Genomic DNA, 16,315 nt, shown 5'->3' with positions numbered 1-16,315 from the left:
ATGAAACATTTGTAATAACTGGATTGGAAGTAATCAAGTATTTGCTTTGACTTTGAAATTCCTATAGCACGATATGGATTAAATCATATTGTTAACATCATGAAATTGGTAGAGAGCGGATGATGCAGGCAATACAGAGAAGTAAGAATAGATTAATCCAGCGAGACTGATTAAAAAAGGTAATTCAATGAAAGCATAAGATACACCCTGTAGAAAGGTTTGGAAGTATATTGTTTAAATGCTTTACCACATCGGTAAAACTTTCTGAGTGAAGGCTGCTTCTATTTTCCATTATGTTATTGAGGCAAGAATGTCTAAGGAGCAAATTGGGCAAAATTCTCCGTAATCGGCGCGATGTCCGCCGACCGGCGCCAAAAACGGCGCAAATCAGTCCGGCATCGAGCCGCCCCAAAGGTGCGGAATCCTCCGCATCTTGAGCGGCCCAGCCCTAACCTTGAGGGGCTAGGCCCACACCAGACTGATTTCCGCCCCGCCAGCTGGCGGGAAAGGCCTTTGGTGCCCCGCCAGCTGGCGCGGAAATGACATTGCTGAGCGGCGCATGCACGGGAGCGTCAGCGGCTGCTCACGGCATCTCCGCGCATGCGCAGTGGAGGGGGGTCTCTTCTGCCTCCGCCATGGTGGAGACCGTGGTGAAGGCGGAAGGAAAAGAGTGCCCCCACAGCACAGGCCCGCCCGCGGATCGGTGGGCCCCGATCGCGGGCCAGGCCACCGTGGGGGCACCCCCCGGGGCCAGATCGCCCCGCGCCCCCCCCCAGGACCCCGGAGCCAGCCCGCGCCGCCTTGTCCCGCCGGTAAGAGAGGTGGTTTGATCCACGCTGGCGGGACAGGCATTCTAGCAGCGGGACTTCGGCCCATCCGGGCTGGAGAATCGCCGGGGAGGGGCACACCAACTGGCGCGGCGCGATTCCCGCCCCCGCCGAATCTCCAGTGCCGGAGAATTCGGCAACCGGCGGGGGCGGGATTCACGCCAGCCCCCAGCGATTCTCCGACCCGGCGGGGGGTCGGAGAATCTCGCCCAAGAAGTTGAAAATAATTCAAAATGCAATCTAGTTCTTTGGCATGGAGAAAACCACCACAAAATGACTCAGAGGAAATTTGTTCATTTGATTTTGTTAGGAGAGTGGTAGTAATTTGAAGTGCTCGGAGCAATGAGATGTGTCCATCATTACTGGTACTGCCAGCTAACAGTTTAACACAGCATTTATTCCACAAATGAAGCTAACCACTGACCACATAACTCATAAAATAATATATCACCAATGAGTTACACAGATCCACCTCATGATGGGAATAACATCTATATTTGATTGTTAACCATCCCAAATTATCTTTTTTATTTGAACACTAATTATTGGTTCATTTTAGAAGAAGCTGAGATATTTGTATGATGTAATATAACACAGTTGAAAATTATTTTCGATTTAAAACCATTAATGGTGCAAGCTAAGAAAAGATTATTCGTGTTACAACTAGAACCATCTGCATCCACAATTAAGATGATGGTAGCAATTAATGCAACCAGGTGTGGCATTCTTAAAATAAATGAACAAAAATGTCAAAGCACATGGGTATTTTCTTTGCTAGCATGCTTCAGCCTAAGATTAAACTGCAAAATAATTGATACAGATTAAGTGGAAGAAAATGGCAGATGGAATATAATGTGGACTAATATGAAGTTATCCACTTTGCTAGGGAAAATGGAAAAACAGAATATTTTTAAGGTTGAGAGTCTGAATGTTCGTATTCAGACGGATCCGGATGTCTGTGTGTACAAATCACAGAAAGGTAACATGCAGTTACAGAAAGTAATTAGGAAAGCAAATGATTCTCTAACCTTTATTGCAAAAGGATTGAAGTGTAAGAGTAAAAAAGCTTTACAACAATTATATAGTGTGCAGGTCAAAGAGACACAGCCTGAGTGAGTGAGACACATCCAGAGTGGGGAATTTGAAACTTGGTAATTTGGTGCAGTGAGGTAATTCGGTGCAGAGTGGGAGGAGGTGCTTTTTCCCTACTGTTTTGTTCTCTCTCTTTCTTCGGGCCTAGTCTCGGGAGCCATTCGGAGGAGGAGGAGCAGTCTCTGTGTGAGTATAAAAACCTAACGGTAACTTCCTGTTTTCCACTTTTTTCCCCAAAAGTGACGTCAGAGGGAAGCTGTGATCTGATTGGTTGATAGCAAATCTGCCCCAAATTTAAAAAAAAAACACAGCTAAACTCGTAAACTTAAATTAAACTAATTAATTAATTAGAGATGGCTGGTCAGGTGATGTGCTTGAGCTGCTTGATGGGGAGCTGGCAGATCCCATTGCAAGCTGCAGCGACCACATCTGCAGTAAGTGTTGACTGCTCTAAGAGCTCCGGCTCAGAGTTGATGAGCTGGAGTCTGAGCTTCAAACACTGAGGCACATCCAGTAGGGGGAGACTTACCTGGACCCTGTGTTTCAGGAGGCAGTCACACCTGTCAGAGTAAGTAGTTTAAACCCTGCCAGTGGCCAGGGACAGCAGGGTGTGACTGCAAGTCAGGCAGGTAAAGGGAACCAGCAGTCAGGAACTCAGGAGCCTCAGCCCTTGACCCTGTCCAACAGGTACGAGGCACTTGCTCCCTGTGTGGATGGCGAACAGGGCTGCAGGAAGGTTGAGTCAGCTGGCCAAGGCACCATGGTTCATCAGGCCATTCAAGGGGAGGGAGTAAATAGGCAAGTTGTAGTTGTAGGGGATTCTATTATCAGGGGGATAGATAGTATCCTTTGTGAGCAGGATAAAGAGTCCCGCATGGTATGTTGCCTGCCCGGTGCTAGGGTGCGGGACATCTCTGACCGGCTTGAAAGGATACTGGAGAGGGAGGGAGAGGATCCAGTTGTTGTGGTCCATGTCGGTACCAACAACATAGGCAAGTCTAGGAAAGAGGACCTGTTTAGAGATTATAAAGAGCTAGGATTTAAATTAAAAAAACAGGTCCTTAAGGGTCATAATCCCCGGATTACTGCCCGAGCCACATGCAAATTGGCATAGGGAGGCAAGAATAAGGGAAGTTAACATGTGGCTGAAAGAGTGGTGTGGAAAAGAGGGGTTCCTTTTCATGGGACACTGGGATCAGTTTTGGGACAGGGGGGACCTATACCGTTGGGATGGTCTCCACCTGAACTGAGCTGGGACCAGTGTTCTGGCGAAAAGAGTAAATAGGGTGGTCAATTGGACTTTAAACTAGAGATTGGGGGGGGGAAGGGAAAGTCAGGGAACTAAGAGGTGAAGTAATCAGTGGGAAGCGTAGCTGCTTAGGAATACAAAAAAGCACGAAAAGACAGAACTCAGGAGAGGTTACGATAGTCCCATCTCACAAAATATGCCACAGTGTATGGAAAGGCTCAGTAAACCAAGGTCCACCACACTAAGAAAACCAAAAGGGACGGTCAATAGAGAATTAAAGGTGCTATATTTAAATGTGCGCAGTGTACGGAACAAGGTAGATGAGCTTGTGGCCCAGATTGTGACTGGCAGGTATGATGTGGTAGGCATCACAGAGACGTGGTTGCAGGGGGTTCAGGACTGGCATTTAAACATCCAGGGATTCACAACCTATCGAAAAGACAGAGAGGTGGGCAGAGGGGGCGGGGTTGCCTTGTTAATGAGGAATGAAATTAAATCAATAGCACTAAATGACATAGGGTCAGATGATGTGGAGTCTGTGTGGGTAGAGTTGAGGAACCACAAAGGCAAAAAAACCATAATGGGAGTTATGTACAGGCCTCCTAACAGTGGTCAGGACCAGGGGCACAAAATGCACCACGAAATAGAAAGGGCATGTCAGAAAGGCAAGGTCGCAGTGATCATGGGGGACTTCAATATGCAGGTGGACTGGGTAAATAATGTTGCCAGTGGACTCAAAGAAAGGGAATTAATTGAATGTTTACAGGAGGGCTTTTTGGAACAGCTTGTGATGGTGCCCACGAGGGAACAGGCCATTCTGGACTTAGTGTTATGTAATGAGCCAGACTTGATAAAAGATCTTCAAGTAAGGGAACACTTAGGAGGCAGTGATCATAATATGGTAGAATTCAGTCTGCAATTTGAAAGAAAGAAGGTAGAATCAGATGTAAAGGTGTTAAGTTAAATAAATGTAACTACAGGGGCATGAGGGAGGAACTGATGAAAATCGACTGGGAGCAGAGCCTAGTGGGAAAGACAGTAGAACAGCAATGGCAGGAGTTTCTGGGAGTAATTGAGGACACAGCACAGAGGTTCATCCCAAAGAAAAGAAAGGTTATCAGAGGGGGGATTAGGCAGCCATGGCTGACAAAGGAAGTCAGGGAATGCATCAAAGCAAAAGAGAAAGCCGATAATGTGGCAAAGGGTAGTGGGAAGTCAGAAGATTGGGAAGGCTACAAAAACAAACAGAGGATAACAAAGAGAGAAATAAGGAAGGAGAGGATCAAATATGAAGGTAGGCTAGCCAGTAACATTAGGAATGATAGTAAAAGTTTCTTTAAATACATTAAAAACAAACGGGAGGCAAAAGTAGACATTGGGCCGCTCCAAAATGATGCTGGTAATCTAGTGATGGGAGACAAGGAAATAGCTGAGGAACTAAATAAGTACTTTGCGTCAGTCTTCACAGTAGAAGACATGAGTAATATCCCAACAATTCAGGAGAGTCAGGGGGCAGAGTTGAATATGGTAGCCATCACAAAGGAGAAAGTGCTAGAGAAACTAAGAGGTCTAAAAATTGATAAATCTCTGGGCCCAGTGGGCTACATCCTAGAGTTCTAAAGGAGATAGCTGAAGAAATAGTGGAGGCGTTAGTTATGATCTTTCAAAAGTCACTGGAGTCAGGGAAAGTCCCAGAGGATTGGAAAATCGCTGTTGTAACCCCCCTGTTCAAGAAGGAAACAAGGAAAAAGATGGAAATTTATAGGCAAATTAGCCTAACCTCGGTTGTTGGCAAGATTCTAGAATCCATCGTTAAGGATGAGATTTCTAAATTCTTGAAAGTGCAGGGTTGGATTAGGACAAGTTCCACATGGATTTAGTAAGGGGAGGTCATGCCTGACAAACCTGTTAGAGTTCTTTGAAGAGATAACAAATAGGTTTGACCAAGGAGAGCCAATGGATGTTATCTATCTTGACTTCCAAAAGGCCTTTGATAAGGTGCCTCACGGGAGACTGCTGAGTAAAATAAGAGCCCATGGTATTCGAGGCAAGGTATTAACATGGATTGATGATTGGCTGTCAGGCAGAAGGCAGAGAGTTGGGATAAAAGGTTCTTTTTCGGAATGGCAACCAGTGACGAGTGGTGTCCCGCAGGGTTCAGTGTTGCGGCCACAGCTGTTCTCTTTATATATTAACGATCGAGATGACGGGAATGGGGGCATTCTGGCTAAGTTTGCCAATGATACAAAGATAGGTGGAGGGGCAGGTAGTATTGAGGAGGTGGGGAGGCTGCAGAAAGATTTAGGCAGTTTAGGAGAGTGGTCCAAGAAATGGCTGATGAAATTCAACGTGGGCGAGGTCTTGCACTTTGGAAAAAAGAATAGAGGCATGGACTATTTTCTAAACGGTGACAAAATTCATAATGCTGAAGTGCAAAGGGACTTGGGAGTCACAACTACGAAACAGAACACCCGGAGGCCTTGTTCATCGTGGCCGAAGACTTCAACAAGGCCAACCTCAAGAGTGTACTGACAAAATTCCACCAGCACATCTCCTGTCCCACCAGGGGCGACAACACTCCTGACCACTGCTACTCAAAAATCAAGGGCGCCTACCGTTCCATCCCCCGACCGCACTTTGGGAAATCAGACCATAAGACGGTGCTCCTTCTCCCGGCATACAAGCAGAAACTCAAGCGGGAGAATCCAGCTAAGAAGGTTGTGCAGTGCTGGTCCGAGGAGACAGAAGAGCTCTTACGTGACTGCTTAGAGACAGTGGACTGGTCCATATTTAAGAACTCAGCGACCAACTTAAATGAGTATGCCACCACCGTCACAGACTTCATCAGCAAATGTGTGGACAGACTACGTGCCAAAGAAAGCAGTACGTGCGTTCCCCAACCGGAAACCATGGCTCAATCGCGAGATTGATTCCCTACTGAAGGACAGATCTGAGGCGTTCAAGGCAGACGACCCTGACCTACACAAGAAATCCAGGTACGACCACCGCAAAGCCATCCGGAATGCCAAGAAAGAATATCAAACCAAGCTAGAGTCACAGACAGACTCTCGGCGGTTGTGGCAAGGACTAAACAACATAACGGGCTACAAAGCGAAGCCGAACAGTATCTCTGGCAGCAGCGCACCCCTCCCCGATGAACTCAATGCATTCTATGCTCGGTTCAAGCAGGTAACCAACAATCCGCTGGCGAGTGCCCCAGCAGCCCATAATTCACCCATACCCACCATCACAGCTTCCGAAGTCAGATTGGCCTTCCTGAAAGTGAACCCTCGGAAGGCGACGGGCCCATACGGGATCCCTGGTCGTGCACTCAGAGCCTGCGCGGACCAGCTGGCAGAGGTATTCACGGACATCTTTAACCTGTCCCTACTCCACTCCGAGGTCCCCACCTGCTTCAAGAAGACCACCATCATATCGGTACCAAAGAAGAACCAGGCAACCTGCCTCAATGACTACCGACCAGTGGCCCTGACTTCAGTCATAATGAAGTGCTTCGAGAGGTTGATCATGAAGCGCATCACCTCCATACTCCTAGAACGCCTTGATCCACTGCAATTCGCATACCGCTGCAACCGGTCCACATCAGACACCATTTCCCTGGCCCTACACTCATCCCGAGAGCATCTCGAAAACAAGGACTCCTACATTAGACTCCTATTTATTGACTACAGCTCCACCTTCAACACCATAATCCCAGCCAAGCTCATATCAAAGCTCCAAAATCTAGGACTTGGCTCCCCACTCTGCAACTGGGTCCTCGATTTTCTGACCAACAGACCACAATCAGGAAGAATGAACAACAACACCTCCTCCACAATAGTCCTCAACACCGGTGCCCCGCAAGGCTGCGTACTTAGCCCCCTACTCTATTCCCTGTACACACACGACTGCATGGCAAAACTTGGTTCCAACTCCATTTTTGTAAGGGCCCCGAAGAATCCAGCACGAGTTTTAAGGATACAAAATAATAACGTTTATTTCCTATAACAATATATACATAACAGTAGCAGTAACTTCCCTTGCTACCTTCTCCTTCCTCCTGGTTCCTGGACTGGTCAGCTTATTTATAGTAGGAGTTTCTCCGCCCCCCTCATTGGGGAAGTTCATACTCCCATAGGATTGTGGGATAGTCATTAGTCCCCAGCCAATCGTCAGTAGGCAGGTTATAACATCCCTCCCCCCCATAGTCCAAGGAATCCACCGTAGGCCCTGGCGAAGGAAGGCGTTGAACTCGTTTGGCCGCAGGCCGGACGCCATTTGCACGCGGCGCTGGATCAGGCGGCGCATAACGAGACGGAGACCGGCGCTTCCGTGATGAACGGCGCGGTTGTACATCCACGGCCTGTGGACCCGAGGATTCCCCCTCTGATTCATCCTGTGTCTCCATCTCGGAGTCAGAGTCTGCTGCCTCTGTCATGTCAGAGTCTCCATCCCCATTTGGTCCCGTCACAACCTGCGCAGGCTTCGAGTGAGGCACCAGTGGAAGATTTGGAGGACTACCTTCCCTTGTTTCTGGTCTTTGCCGCTGTTGAACTGAACTCCGGGGGCGGGGAATCTTTTGCGGGGATGATCTTCTGGACCGGACGTGGTCTACATGTTTTCGCTGGAGACGACCCTGGGCTTGCACTTGGTATGATATAGGGCCCGTTTGGCGAAAGATTACACCAGGAACCCATTGGGCACCACCAGCAAAATTCCGCACGAATACTGGGTCACTGGGCGCAAACTGCCGAATCGGACGATGCCGAGACAATCCCGGTCCCTGCCGTTCTTGTGTGCGGCGTACTTTTGCGCCAATGTCCGGGAAGACCATACTAAGGCGGGTGCGAAGTCTCCGGCCCATTAGGAGTTCTGCGGGAGCCACCCCAGTCACTGTATGGGGGGGTGGTCCTGTACGTAAACAAAAACCGAGCCAGTCTCGTGTCCATTGATCCGGAAGACTGCTTCTTTAGGCCTCTTTTGAATGTTTGCACTGCACGCTCTGCCAACCCATTTGAAGCCGGGTGGTAAGGGGCAGTGCGGATATGGCGGATGCCGTTCGTCTTTGTAAACCTAGTAAACTCTTCACTCGTGAATGGAGTGCCATTATCCATGACCAGCACCTCGGGGAGGCCATGCTTGCTAAATGATAAACGCATTTTTTCAATTGTTGCGCAGGACGTTGTCCCCTGCATCTTATGCACCTCCAGCCATTTGGACTGGGCGTCAATTAGTAGAAGGAACATGGATCCCTGAAAAGGGCCTGCGAAATCTGCATGTAAGCGTGCCCAAGGACGCCCTGGCCATTCACCAGTGATGTAGGGGCGCGGCCGGCGGAAGCTTCTGATGCTCCTGGCAAATGCAGCAGTTTTGGGCCACCTTCTCAATGTCGGTGTCGAGGCCTGGCCACCAGACATAACTCCGGGCCAACATTTTCATCTTGGTCATGCCCGGATGCCCATTGTGCAAGTCTGATAATATCAGCTCCTGGCCTTTTTCCGGGACAATCACACGCGTCCCCCACAAGAGGATGCCGTCTTCCACGCTGAACTCTGACAGCTTGGAGAAAAATGCCCGCAACTCGCCTGGGAGCTGTCTATGCTGCCCACCATACAGGACTATGTGCCGAACCTTTGACAGGACTGGCTCCGTCTGGGTCCACTCACGGATCTGTGATGCCGTGACAGGCAAGGTGTCCATAAAATTTAGGGTTGCGACCACCTCACCGGTCGTGGGGGTCGACATGGGGCCGGTTGATAAAGGCAATCGGCTCAGTGCGTCGTCATTTGCTATCTGCGTACCTGGTTTGTGCTCCAGAGAATACTCATATGCAGCAAGCAACAGAGCCCAGCGCTGGATCCGTGCAGAAGCAATGGGCGGTATTGACTTATCCTCTCTGAAGAGTCCCAGCAGGGGCTTATGATCAGTCACGATAGTGAAATGGCGGCCGTACACATACTGGTGGAAGCGTTTCACCGCGAAAACCACTGCCAGGCCCTCCTTCTCGATCTGCGCGTACTTTTTCTCCGCTGCAATGTGCGGGAGGCGAAAGCTATCGGTCGCTCGGCCCCGTTCTCCATCTTGTGGGACAGGACAGCCCCAATACCATACGGGGATGCATCACATGTGACGAGCAAAGGCTTTCCCGGATCATAGTGGGTTAGTAACCCAGACGACAACAATTGTTGCTTTACCCGCCGGAAAGCGGTTTCTTGCGGCTGACCCCAAACCCAGGTGTGATTTTTCTTTAGCAGCAGGTGTAAGGGGGCCAGCGTAGTTGCCAGATTGGGGAGGAACTTCCCGTAATAGTTTACGAGACCGAGAAAAGAACGAAGATGCGAAGTGTCAGTCGGGGTGGGGGCATGTTGAATTGCACGCACCTTCTCTGCGACGGGGTGCAGACCCTCCCGGTCCACCCGATAGCCTAGGTAGACTACTTCTTTTGCCTGAAATACGCACTTTGTGTGACGTAAACGGACTCCAGCCTCCGAAAGGCGTTTAAGGACAGCCTCCAGATTTTCCGAATGCTCTTGCTCCGACGTCCCTGTAATCAACACGTCATCTAGGTAGACAGCCACACGTGGTAAACCTCTCAAAATGCACTCCATAACACGTTGAAAAATTGCGCAGGCAGAGGATACTCCAAAGGGCAACCGTGTATATTCATACAGGCCCCGGTGTGTGTTAATTGTTACATATGGTCGGGAGGCAGGGTCCAGCTCCAACTGCAGGCATGACTCATATCTAATTTTGTGAATGAGAGTCCGCCTGCACGTTTTGCGTAGAGATCCTCTATGCGAAGCATTGGGTATTGGTCGAGTCGGGAAACTGTATTCACTGTAAGTTTATAGTCGCCACACAAGCGAACTGTGGCATCTGGCTTCATTACTGGTACATGTGGTGCTGCCCAGTCAGCAAAACGGACGGGCCTGATAATACCCAAACTCTCCAAACGAGTGAGCTCCCCTTCTACCTTCTCGAGCAAAGCGTAAGGCACTGGGCGCGCCCGGAAATAGCGCGGCGTGGCTCCTGGTTCAACTTGGATACGGGCTACAGCCCCTTTTATTTTCCCCAAACCAGGCTGGAATACCTCTGGGTATCGTCCTAGCACCTCAGTCAACCCTCCAGAAACTGTTTGGAGGATGTGCTGCCATTGCAACCGCAAATGGCGCAACCAGTCCCGACCCAACAGGCTGGGCCCATGGCCACGCACTACGATAAGTGGGAAACGCCCCTCCTGGCGTCCATAGACAACAGGGGTCATTGTAGTTCCTGCAATGTCCAGTGGTTCCCCCGTGTAGGTGGCCAACCTGGCCTGTGAGTCAGTTAATGTAAGGGTCTGTATACCCTGCTTGATGCGGTCGAATGTCCTCTGGGCGATCACGGAGACCGCTGCGCCAGTATCCAACTCCATCTCCAGCGGGTGGCCATTGACCCGTACTGTCACCTTAATGGGGGCCACACGGGGAGCTGCCACACAATGCAGCTGCAGGCAGTCGTCCTCCGTCTCCACGCCCTCAGGAGTGGTCGCCGCAGGTTCATCCACATGGAAGGTACGGCCTCTGGGCTGGTCCCAGTTACGGCCCCTGGGCTGGTCCCAGTTTCGGTCGGAACGACGGCGCCTCTGGCGTCCCCAGGACCGCCGTCCGCGACGGGGTCGGCGCCTACAAGTCTGACACAGACATGGCTCCTCATCCAGTGGCTCTGGAGAAGGCTCCCTTCGGGGAGGAATGTCCGATGGCCACTGGCGTCGGTCTGGTCGTTGCCTCGCCCAAGGTACCGCAGGAGTGCGGGGGGACGTTTTTGGGCGGAAAGGGTTGCACCCCAAGGCATGCACTTCCATTCCCTGTAGCTCCTGTACTCCTCGCTCTGCGCTCTCTCGGGACAAGACTATTTGTATTGCCTGTTGAAAAGTCAATGTTGGCTCCGCTAACAACTTTCTCTGAGTGGCCGCATTGTTAATACCGCAAACCAAACGGTCGCGTAACATTTCTGACAAGGTCTCACCATAGTCACAGTATTCCGCAATCGCGCGTAGCCTGGATAAAAAAATCGGCAAGGGATTCTCCAGGGGTCCTCTCAGCGGTATTAAACCGGTAACGCTGGACTATCGTGGACGGGGTTGGGTTAAAGTGTTGCCCCACTATATTCACAAGTTCGTCAAACGTTTTGGTGTCCGGCGCAGCTGGGTACGTAAGGCTCCTAATCACCCCAAACGTATGCGGCCCGCAGGCGGTGAGCAATATGACCACCTGGCGCTCGTTTTCAGTGATATTGTTTGCCCGGAAATAGTAACGCATCCGTTGTGTGTACTGGTTCCAGCTTTCCAGCGCAGCATCAAAAACATCCAAACGTCCGTACAGAGGCATGGTATAATAGAAAACAACTTCCAACCTGTATCCAACAAAAATCCAGGGAGGTGGCTTCAGCAGTGTAGACAGCTATTCACTTTTACCTTCGTCGCCAGTTTTGTAAGGGCCCCGAAGAATCCAGCACGAGTTTTAAGGATACAAAATAATGTTTATTTCCTATAACAATATATACATAACAGTAGCAGTAACTTCCCTTGCTACCTTCTCCTTCCTCCTGGTTCCTGGACTGGTCAGCTTATTTATAGTAGGAGTTTCTCCGCCCCCCTCATTGGGGAAGTTCATACTCCCATAGGATTGTGGGATAGTCATTAGTCCCCAGCCAATCGTCAGTAGGCAGGTTATAACATCCATCTACAAGTTTGCTGACGATATGACCATAGTGGGCGGATCTCGAATAACGATGAGTCCGAATACAGGAGGGAGATAGAGATCCTAGTGGAGTGGTGTAGCGACAACAATCTCTCCCTCAATGCCAGCAAAACTAAAGAGCTGGTAATTGACTTCAGGAAGCAAAGTACTGTACACACCCGTCAGCATCAACGGGGCCGAGGTGGAGATGGTTAGCAGTTTCAAATTCCTAGGGGTGCACATCTCCAAAAATCTGTCCTCGTCCACCCACGTCGACGCTACCACCAAGAAAGCACAACAGCGCCTATATTTCCTCAGGAAATTCGGCATGTCCACATTGACTCTTACCAACTTTTACAGATGCACCATAGAAAGCATCCTATCAGGCTGCATCACAGCCTGGTATGGCAACTGCTCGGCCCAGGACCGCAAGAAACTTCAGAGAGTCGTGAACACCGCCCAGTCCATCACACGAAATTGCCTCCCATCCATTGACTCCATCTACACCTCCCGCTGCCTGGGGAAAGCGGGCAGCATAATCAAAGATCCCTCCCACCCGGCTTACTCACTCTTCCAACTTCTTCCATCGGGCAGGAGATACAGAAGTCTGAGAACACGCACGAACAGACTCAAAAACAGCTTCTTCCCCACGAACAGACTCCTAAATGACCCTCTTATGGACTGATTTCATTAACACTACACCCTGTATGCTTCATCCGATGCCAGTGCTTTTGTAGTTACATTATATATGTTGTGTTGCCCAATTATGTATTTTCTTTTATTCCCTTTTCTTCTCATGTACTTAATGATCTGTTGAGCTGCTCGCAGAAAAATACTTTTCACTGTACCTCGGTACACGTGACAATAAACAAATCCAATCCAATCCAATCCTAGTCCAGGATTCTCTAAAGGTAAACTTGCAGGTTGAGTCCGTAATTAAGAAAGCAAATGCAATGTTGTCATTTATCTCAAGAGGCTTGGAATATAAAAGCAGGGATGCACTTCTGAAGCTTTAAAAAGCACTAGTTAGGCCCCATTTAGAATACTGTGAGCAATTTTGGCCCCACACCTCAGGAAGGACATACTGGCACTGGAGCGGGTCCAGCGGGGATTCACACGAATGATCCCAGGAATGGTAGGCCTAACATACGATGAACGTCTGAGGATCCTAGGATTATATTCATTGGAGTTTAGGAGGTTGAGGGGAGATCTAATAGAAACTTACAAGATAATGAATGGCTTAGATCGGGTGGACGTAGGGAAGTTGTTTCCATTAGCAAAGGAGACTAGGACCCGGGGGCACAGCCTTAGAATAAAAGGGAGTCACTTTAGAACAGAGATGAGGAGAAATTTCTTCAGACAGAGAGTGGTGGGTCTGTGGAATTCATTGCCAAAGAGGGCGATGGAGGCCGGGACGTTGAGTGTCTTTACGACAGAAGTCGATAAATTCTTGATATCACGAGGAATTAAGGGCTATGGAGAGAGAGCGGGTAAATGGAGTTGGAATCAGCCATGATTGAATGTTGGAGTGGACTCGATGGGCCGAATGGCCTTACTTCCGCTCCTATGCCTTACGGTCTTATGGTCAAACCACACCCGGACATCTGTGCACAGGTTTTGGTTCCTTCCATAAGGAAGGATATACTTACCTTAGCAGGAGTTAAGGCAAGTTCACCCATGTATGGGATTAGAGTCCGTACAATCCATGGAATCAGTGGACAGAATGGTCGCGCTGTGGTTAGCACTGCTGCCTCATGGCACTGAGGACCTGAGTTCGATCCCGGCCCTGGGTCACTGTCCGTGTGGAGTCTGCATGGGTCTCACCCCCACAACCCAAAAGATGTGCAGGGTAGGTGAATTGGCCATGCTAAGCTGCCCCTTAATTGAAAAAAAATAATTGGGTACTCTAAATAAAAGCAAATTATTGCGGATGCTGGAATCTGAAACCAAAAAGAAAATGCTGGAAAATCTCAGCAGGTCTGGCAGCATCTGTAGGGAGAGAAAAGGGCTAACGTTTTATCAAAAGATCATCTGGACTCGAAATGTTAGCTCTTTTCTCTCCCTGCAGATGCTGCTAGGCTTGCTGAGATGTTCCATCAGTTTCTTCTTATTGGGTACTCTAAGTTTGTTTTGAAAGAATCCATAGAATCCCTGCAGTGCAAAAGGAAGCCATTCGGCCCAGCGAGTCTGCATCGACTGTCTGAAAGAGTGCCATATCTAGAACCATTCCCCAGCCCTATCCCTGTAACCCCACCTAACTTGCACATCTTTGGACACTAAGGGATAATTTAGCATGGCCAATCCACCTAACCTGCACAATTTAAGACTGCGGGAGGAAACCAGAGCACCCAGAGGAATTCCACACAGACATGAGGAGACTGTGCAAACTCCACATAGTCACTCAAGGCCGGAATTGAACCCGGGTCCCTGGCGCTGTGAGGTAGCAGTGCTAACCACTGTGTCGCCACGCTGTCAGGGCTGATGAGCCCAGAGGTGGTCAGGGATCAGAGGGAGTCTGGTGTGAGTCAGTTGACTGAGGTGAATATAAAAACCGTCCCTTCAGAGTTGTCGGCCCAAGTGTTACTTCTTGATTGCTGCTTATCCAGAGCCTTGGAAGAGACGTTATTGAGTTGTTAGATGAGTGTCAAAGCTGTAAATGTTGTCCAAATGTTAGATTACGCTAGAATGATGACCCATCATGGGCTTTCCCTATGGATGCATTCTCATTGATCTTCCAAATCAAAAATGCACTGAATTAAACCACTGAGTGGATTCTCAGGACACAGCCTTGGAGATGGCATTGCCTTCCCATCACTATGTGATGCATAAAATATGCATTGATTTAGTAACTTGGTTAGACTCAGTGGGTGAATGAACAACATTGTCATGTTTATTATCCTATCCTCTTGCTCTATTGTCACTTGTCTCTCTGGATACACCCACGCTGTGGACCCTTGACCAGGTTCCTCACATTTGCAGGGCGTAGTGGCATAACAGTTTGACTAAGATGGAGTAAGCCAGTCGGGCTGTCAACTGGCATTGAGCACAACATGTCATCTTGGAGTGGCAGCTGCAACATACACAGCACCAAGCGTATGTGTGGAGCCCTCCTCTTAACCACACCGATAGGAGTATTCAGAGATCAGATAATGCGCATAGTTAGTGCATGTCGCACACAAAAGTGAATTATAGCAATGCATTCTGAGTTGGCCATGATCCTGCTCATCTTACATTTGATTAATCAATTAATTAATTTGTAGAATGTTGCACAGAGAAGTGGCATCTGAAGGGATAGAGCCAGCTGCCCACCTTTTTCCAACCGGGACCTGGTGGTCCAGCGAGAGAAGGTGAAAGGAAGAGACGCAGTTGCTCCAGCTGGCCATCGCAAACCGCTTGCTCTGATCAAGAAGGCATGGGTTCAGATTGCAGCAGTAGTGAGCCCCACCGGAGACCATTGGAGATCATGGATTTAGTGCTGCGAATGTTCAGTGACATGTTGTGTTCTGCAAAAGTGAGTAGCTTGGCTCATAGACGCAGAGGTCCACGGGAGGGTCACGTCTGCCTGGTACAGATAAAGTGCGAGATCTGGCACATATAATCCTCAATACTGAAGCAGAAGTTTGTGTAAGAAGCTCATTTAACTGTGCACAAAACAGATGTGAATAGGCAGTATTGCTTATTGAGCAATATCTCTGCATGCTCTATAAATGAGGGTGACATAAATTCATATTGTGGTAGCAGAATTAAAGGGCGAAGAACAGTAAACAGATGGCCTAGACTGGAAGTGGGAGAGCCTACCTGAGACCCATGAGCGCCGTGGAGCAGATGGCCAAGGTGGCCACCAGAGTGCCTGAGCAGCTGGCTGCTTGTGATGGTGAATCTTCTGTAGTGGGTGATAAAGGAGATGTTGTGATTGCCGTGGCACATGTGGTAATGGTTGAAGAGGTTATGCTGTCACTTCACTAAGAACAATGGAATGTTGACCTGAGAGGGAGTGGAACATTGGGTTCAGTCATGTGGACACCATGAGCATGGTTAAGGCAGCGGCATGCATCAAAGAGTGCATTCACTATGGGACGGGCTATTCTTAAGTATCTCACTTTGTGTCTCATACAGTCCCCTGCTCTGCACACTCTCCCCCCCCCCCCCGCCCCACCCAGTCCATATCATCCCTTGGGCATCAAGAGGAGAAAGAGATATCCAAGTGATGTGTTGGGTGCTCTGGATCCGCGGAACACATACAGGCCACCAACACTTAAAATAGTACAACACTAATTTATTAAGCTAGAAACTGTTGAACATACTTTCACTGTGGGTTAACACGATGTTAGATTAAACTAAAGACCTATGCCTGTCCTAACCAGTCTATGCACTCAGCACATGGTGAAGATCTGTGCTGTAAACTGTAATCTCTGTCCTTCTGAGAG

Source organism: Scyliorhinus torazame, chromosome 6, assembly GCF_047496885.1.
Source record: "Scyliorhinus torazame isolate Kashiwa2021f chromosome 6, sScyTor2.1, whole genome shotgun sequence".
Classification (NCBI taxonomy): domain Eukaryota; kingdom Metazoa; phylum Chordata; class Chondrichthyes; order Carcharhiniformes; family Scyliorhinidae; genus Scyliorhinus; species Scyliorhinus torazame.
This window is presented reverse-complemented; position numbering follows the sequence as displayed.